Genomic DNA, 8024 nt, shown 5'->3' with positions numbered 1-8024 from the left:
ATGAAATAGGCGGCCACAGAGGGCGGATCTGAGGCCACCCTAATCGTCGGTGGCCCTTCCTCCCATCGCTCATCGCCTCCATTCTCTCTCTCCTCTAAATCTTTGTCGCCCCTGCCTGATTCTGGCCGACGCCATCCGGCTCTCGCATCGACCACCACCAGCACGGCTGCGGACGAGGCGCAACCGCAGATGCCGCCGCCGCCATCCTCATCCACCTCCTCCACCATCCTTCCCAGCCGTCGTCGGGGGCACCCGCCATCTGCGCTCTAGCCCACCCGCTCCCTCCTATCCCCTCCCCCTGCATGCCAGCCCCGTGATCCATCGCACAGATGGCAGGTACTACAGCGACCTCCTCCCCAGCGGATCCGGCCTCCTCCGATGGAGATCCATCCTGGGCACCGCCTTATTCTCATGCGTGCACGTCTATATCAACGTCTCATTCCACCTCACCTGAGCCTTTACCTTCCCACCTCTGCTTCAGATCCACATCACTTTGCAAGGTATATGCTTGATTGTTCCGAACTGGATCGATGGATTGTGCAAGGTACTTTGGGTGTCGTCATTGACGGCAATTGTCACGCCATGCTACCATCGGAGGGGTCCCTCATCGATGATTAGGGTCTTCCGAACTGCACGAGCTCCATTGAGAATGATGTTTTTAATTCTGGTTTTGCCTACATGCTTTCTTTGCCTGTATCTACTTAGCTAATGTCTTCTTATAGATAGTAGCTGCTGAAGTGGTGATCAAAGTTGTTCACTATAAGGAAACAACCATGATAACAAAAGTGTATATTCCCTGACCTTTGACCTGAAGTACTTTTTTATTAGAAACTTGCAACAGCCAGGCATTGAAATTAGCAACAGCTTCGTACGTACTGAACTAATTTGCAGCAACACGTATTGAACTAAGTTAGGTTATGCTCATCGTTCCAACATGCTTAGTGATAACCACCTAGCAAGCTGATCAAACATGAAAAAATTGAAGTGCTACTACTAATCGTACTATTCTGAATGTGAAAATCTATTTAATTGGCTCTTCTCTAATTGTACACTTGCATAAATCTCAGATCTTGCAAATTACAGTATAACCATAAAAGTCATGCTTTGACTCCTATAGGGCCTTTTGCACTTTAATATGACTAATAATTTGCCTTAATATCACAGATTGTATTACTACCTTTCTAAGTGAATGACATTCAAGAAGGTCATTAAATAAAACCAAGAAATCCTTCTGGTATTGGAGTGTAGGAAAGTTGAGACTATAAAACCAAAAGGTTATATTTACGTTTATTAGAGAAGGTTCTTTACTTTTTATAGGAAAACACAAAATGTTGCGATGTAGAGTCTAGGTGGTGGGCCTCCTTGATCCACTTGGTGGATGAGGGCGACTCTGGTCCTGGCACCCATAGTGCCAGTGATCCAAAAATCATAGGGCCTGGATATAGCTCTAGCAGACGTATGCGGCTTGCGCATCGAGCTTGGTCGTCTCGAGCATGGAGATAGGCGAGTTGTAGACCAAGAGCTGGTACAGAGATAGGCGAGTTATAGACAAGAGCTGGTGGGCAGCAAGAAACGCATGCACACCAAAGAACAAATCCGAGTCACATGCCTACTTCTATTGGTTTCTACAAAGAGCGTCTAGCTTAGATCTTAGACCAGTCGGTCACTGTCGAGGTCGCCAAGGTGATCTTACAGCACCGCCGTGGGGATTTCTCATGATTTTATGTAGGCAAGCCGCAAGCGGTGGTGGTGATTGGCTGGGTGGTGTCGCTGCCTTGGGAAGAGACAAAGTGATGGTAAAAGTAAGCAGGATCCGATGATTCTTCCGTGGGGATAGCCAAAGTCAAGATGTCGACTACAGACTCGACGCAGACTTGCAGTGAACCTGAATGCGGCGAGCCTGATTTGTGGATCGATGGCGGGTCTTGACTTTGTTAGGCTGGGATTGGATGGTTGCGGAGGGTGGTGTGCTTGGTTGGGTTCCCATGAAAGAATGTGGCCTCCTCGTGGATCTGGTCATGCCCATCCTAGAGAACATTGTGTCCCTAGCTCCCTCGAGGAGCAAGGACAGTGCAAGAGGCAGCAGGGGGTAGGGGTAGATGTGGGGAGGGATGTCGGCGGCTGCTCGAGGTCATCATGATGAAACCCTTCACATCCCATCTTTATCAATGGAAGTGGAAGAGCACGAAGTCGAGATTGGATAGGAGTTTGAGTTCTTTTTGGCACCGATCGGTTCCCCACTTTAGAGATGTATTTTTTTTTTGCGTGCGAGCAAACAGTGGGTTGATTCTAAAAGGGATAGGCACTTTTCAACAAAAGTGCATGACGGACCAAAAATATGACCTCATTTTATTCGTTTGATAGATATCGTATTGTTCGTTGTTGTTCGTTCGGTGAAATTTCCTAATATTTGATTGTTGTGTTTCTAATTAGAGCACCCCATAATCACCCAATATGAGGAGATGATAAATGAGAGATACTGATTATAAATTTTGAAGAGCCCGTGGCAACGCACGGGCGTTATACTAGTCTATTAATGTAATAGAGTGAGTTGCTTAGATCCAACAAATCTCACCCATCCAACCGCCATCTATCCAATTGTCTATATTTCCTCAATCGTTGGGTGTGAAACATGTCCAGCATGCTCAGCATTACTTGTGGACTGCTTTCACTTGGCTCATGGTGTTACATCAATATCGTCCAGTTTTTGTTCCAGGGAAGCGAATGGGCTGGCACATTTCTTGGCTAGGACTTGTTATGATTCTAAAACTAGCTATGTTTGGGTGGATGTTACTCCTGAATTCTTATTACATCGTGTATTTTCATGATGTAACTCTGCCACGACATAAAATAGAAGTGCCAGTTGGCTTTCTTTTCAAAACAAAATTGTTGTAACTATTAATATTCTATTTTGATTGCAATGTAGTTATTACTTTCCAGTGACTACAGTCTCAAAATTATAACTATACAATTAGTTAGGCTGATTGGTTTGATGCTAACATCTCATATTAGCAAAATTTGAAACAAAAAAAATCAAATGTTGCCAAAAAAATTGGTAACCAATCACTAGCCAATATTTGGCCTTTGTCAATTTTTAGCATCCGGCTTTTGGCATCAAACAAAAAAATGCTCATTCTCCCTTAAATGTCAATTATTTTTCTCTACTATCTAAAAGAAACGGAGCGTTCCGTTTCTCCTCTTACGTCGCTCGCCGTCGTCGTCCCTTGTTCGCTCGCCCCGTCTAGACGCATATGGGCCAAGCCTCGCAAAAGCCCACATCGATCTGGGTAGGTTAGCGTCAGCTCCAACCCACCTCTCCCCATCGCTCCTCAGCCGCCGCTCATCCTTTCTGCCGCTCGACCCCCTCCGCCGCTGCCCGCCCTCCTCGGCCCGATCACACGGCCGCACTTGCCGCCGCGGCTGCTGGTCCGCCGAGGCCTGCCGCCCCTAGCCCACATCGTGTTGGTCTCTTCGATCTGGCGGCTGCGCCCACACCAGCCTCGCCAGTGTCGCGGCCGTTATCCACGTCGACCTCACCTCCCAAAAGCGGCGACCTGTCCTTCTCGTTGCTCCATCGACAATTGCTCCATCACGGTGCGCAAGATCGGCGAGTTGTGGCTGGGACTACATGAGGCGCCCGCGAAGAAGCAACGAAACTGGTTGGAGATGCGGCACCGGCCGAACAAGACCATGGGTAATTGATTAATTAGTAACTGATATAATCAGATGATTTCTTGGCAATTGCTTGGGAGGCTGCATGGTGTTTCTTAGATGCCTTTGTACCTATCATCAAAATAATAGAGTGCCATATCATGATACAAATTCATCCAAACTCTTGTGTTTGTACTCAATTTGATTTCTATGTATGCATGATTAATCGTTATTGTTATGTTTGGTCATGCAGATTGCACGGAGAAACTCATGCAGATTGCTAGCTTGGAAACCATGGCCGTCATGAAAGCGAGGAAAGCAATCAAGAGATCAACTTCCGCCACCGCCGAGGCCAGAGCCGGAGCCAGCAGCTCCATGTCCATGGCGCCTCCGCCCAGTCCCGGCCGGTTTAACGAACTCAAGCAGCCGTCGCCGCTGCCTTCCGACGTCTACTTCAACCCGACAAACGCGGATAGCATGGGGTACCTCAACCGGTGGATCGCCGGCAACGACAAGATGCCGGACGCGCGGGGGTTCATCTTCCACGCCGACATATACGCCAACGGTCCCTACGCGTTGCTGCAGCTTCACCCGCCGCCAGCGCCAGTGCGGGCTAGCACACCCGGTGGTTCCTTGGCGAGTCCAAGTTCCAGAGCCCATGTGCGGCGACCAAGAACAAGCGCGCCGACCGCAGCGTGCAGACCGCGCGGGTACTGGCGGCTGGAGCATACCAAGGAGGAGCTTCCTGAAGAGCGAGGGCTTAAGAATAGACGTCGGGTTCTACTGCGTCCGGTCCCCATCCTAGAAGCGCAAGACGCCGTGGCTCATGCAGGAGTTCACCCGTGACAAGGATAGGGGCGCCGGCAGGAAGTGCGTGCCTGCGCTCCACAAGATATACGTCACGCCGCGCACCACCAACGAGGGCCTGAGGGGAGTCTACGGGGAGGACGGCGTGACGGTGGGCATTAAGAAGCATGTCCCGGCAGACTATTTCGCCGCTACCGCCACGTTGATGCCCCCAAGGAGTGTCCGTGTTCTCCGACAAGAGCAAGATGAGCTGCCACAAGCGTCGAATCTGCCGCCTTCGCTCCCCGCCTCTTCCTCATTACGGCGGCGCGCGACGGCCAAAACTTCATGAAGGTATTTGAATGTGGTGTGGATCAATGGCATAACCACGTGTCTTCTGTAGCATATTGCTTAGATGTGAGGGGCAGTAGCAATAAGGGCCTTCATTGCCTTACGTCCTCCCTTTCCTCTAGCCTCCTCGAGTCCAGCGGCTGGAGTCCACATGACCAGCTTCCCCCCTTCGTGTGGGTGAGGCAAGGAGATGAACAGATCCGGCAAGCGCTTGCAGAGAACGAGGCCAACGTTGTCGCTGCCAGCGGAGTCCACGCCGTCGTCTACCTCATCTTGTCTTTCTGCGGTAGGGCAAAACAAATCACGCTCAGTTCATTTCTCTTCCCATGCTTTTGTTCCAGTCATTTTTGGTTCCCGGGTTGATTCACTTTCCTATAGCTTCTACATTTGTATCATTTATTTCTGAAGTAATAGAGTAGGGTTGAGATTTTTTTTAAAGAATTTCAGTATATGAACGGGTTGTATAGTGTCTGTAGTTAATACTGTCCACCATAATTTACACATTTTATTTGATAATGGAAATAATTGTAGGGAATAGCAAAGCATAAGCTCAAATGGTTTGGTTATTTAACTGGGTTTTCAGTTTTCTCATAGACATCTACAGATTTGGACCAACAAGACATGATGGTCGGCGGGTTATTTAACTATGGTCTTTCTTCTTCATTATCAATTCGTCAGCTCTGCTGCTGGTAGCCGCGGACCTCATTGGAAAGGAAATAACTTGAAGAGGGCGTATAAGGATATGCCAATGGAAAAGAGATGAGTTGAGTTTGTGTTTGGAGATCTCAATGAAAAAGAAATGGAGAGTGTAGAGTGGTAAGAGGAGGAATCGAACCAGTCCTATTTTATTTTATTTTGAGCTTGGAGCCAGTCCTATATTTGTCACAAGATGTGATGGACATTTGCTTGATGCCCATCCCCAAAAGGAAAATAAAAATATTTAATTGATGCATTCAGTTTTATTATTGGGCTGAAAGAGTCTTGTTAGGGTGCACGTTCATTATAATAGAGGTGGAATTTTAATATAATCACCACAAAGCTATATTATTATCCAGTGTAACTTCTCTCAATATATTTTGTATCCCATAGCACGAACGGGTATTCACCAATAATAATATTAGAAAGTCAAGAATGTTGCCCTAAAGATATAGGTTAAACACATTCAGCATATGCCCCGTTACAATGCACGGGTAACTAAATCATGGGTATAAACTGATAAACATTTATATTCATAAGGACAAGCAATAACAAACTAACATACTAGAATATTTATATCCCGTTGCAACGCACGGGCATTGTCCTAGTAATGTTAAAAAAGGAGTAAGTGCAAACATCCAACGCATCTTGTTGATTTAACGGCCTATATTTCCTCGACTTTTAGCACTAAACATGTCTAGCATGTTCAATGTTATCATTATCATTAAGTTTGTAATTATTACTATCCAATTATTATTGTCTCGTAATTATTACTTTCCCAAAATTATTACTATCCAATTATTGCCCATCTACCGTACTTGAAATACGTATGGTTCAATTCAATCGTCGATTCACAAAAAAAGGATCCTCTTTTTGTGTGGAGAAAATGGGAATTTTATTCCATAACTACATGGTTACAATCAAGATGCAGAAGTTATTCAAGGGTCAATGTAAGTTGAATAGTCGTCATTCTAAATGGAGTGAATATATCGAGCCTTTTCCTTATGTCAACTTATATAAGAAGGGTAAAGAAAATGTCGTAGCGAATGCTCTTTCTCGCAAATGCAGGTTAATCACCCAACTTGAACACTATGTTGTTGGCTTTGATCATATTAAAGATTTGTATGAGCATGACACTTTCTTTGCCCCTTCTTTTGTTAATTGTCAAAATGGAACTTGTTGGGAACCATATATTACATGAAAGACGGTTATCTAATGCGTGCTAACAAGCTTTAATTATGTTCCCGAGAGTTCCTTACGTTTACTACTTTTGCAACTAGTAATAATGTACGTGCAATGCACGTTTATATTAGGTAGGATATTAGTTGCACGTTATATTAGGTAAGATATATCTGTTGCATGTTGGTATTTGGTAAGATATCAATTACTTTATCGTGAGAATGGTAGAATATTAATTACATGGCAGATTTCATGGGATAACGTTGAGTCAAAACGTGTTTATAACCAATAGCAGTGGTGGGTAATTAGAGCGTTAAACGTGTTTGGTGCTCAACATCGGAGCAATTTGAACCGCTAGATAACATGATTTGATGGTCGAGATGGTTTGGATCTTTTTATATTGGTATAGATAATCACATGGTGGGGGACTCATGAGACACTTTGTGCGTGACAAGACTTATGTGACGTTGCCCACAAGCACTTTTGGCCAAGGGTGTTTCGCGATGTTGGACGCTCCGTCAACCGATGCAATACATGCCGCAAAGCTAAGCTCAAAGCTCAATCCCATGGTCTTTACATGACATCGCCTATTTCATGTGCAACTTGGGACGACATAAGCATGTATTTCATATTTGGTTTGCCTAGGAATAAAAATAAAAAAGACTCGATATTCATAGTTGTTGATAGATTCTCTAAGATGACACACTTTATTCCATGCCACAAGACCGATGATGCTTGACATGTTGCAACTTTATTTTGTAGGGAAATCTTGTCTCTACATGGAGTGCCCAAGATAACCATCTAATACCGCGATGTTAAATACTAGAGCTAATTTTGGAAGACTCTTTGCGCAAAGCTAGGAATCAAGCTCTTGTTCTCATTGATGTATCATCCTCAAACTGATGGCCAAACGAAGGTGGTCAATCACACACTATCTATCCTACTTCACTTACTCATTAAAAACGCCAGGAAGTGGGAAGAGTGCTTATCCATTACCAAGTTCGCATACAATCGTGGAAGACATTTGACAATGATGAAGTCTCCCTTAGAAGTGGTCTATGGCTTGGATATCCTTCCGCTTCCTATACAGGAGTGCACCAACAATGGATTTTCAAGTCTCGAGCCAACTACATGAAGAAGATGCACGAAGACACAATACTCACTATCGAGCGCAAGTGCAAAGGCATGCAAGATCAACGCCAAAAAGAGACACATGGTGTTCAACCCCAGAGATCTTGTGTGGGTACACATTCGAAAGGATTGCTTTCCGAAAGAATGCAAGTCCAAGCTTCTACCCAAGCCGATGGCCCCTTCAAGGCTCTATGAAGGGTCAATAACAACGCCTACAAGATCGACATCCC

General features: G+C 45.4%; 1 pseudogene; it reads left to right on the top strand.

Moving 5' to 3' along the window:
* The first annotated feature begins 3945 nt into the window (after positions 1-3945).
* On the top strand, positions 3946-5030 carry LOC119298677 (annotated as a pseudogene).
* The last annotated feature ends 2994 nt before the right edge of the window (positions 5031-8024 follow it).

Source organism: Triticum dicoccoides, chromosome 5A (genome assembly GCF_002162155.2).
Source record: "Triticum dicoccoides isolate Atlit2015 ecotype Zavitan chromosome 5A, WEW_v2.0, whole genome shotgun sequence".
Taxonomy (NCBI): Eukaryota; Viridiplantae; Streptophyta; class Magnoliopsida; order Poales; family Poaceae; genus Triticum; species Triticum dicoccoides.
This window is presented reverse-complemented; position numbering and strand designations above follow the sequence as displayed.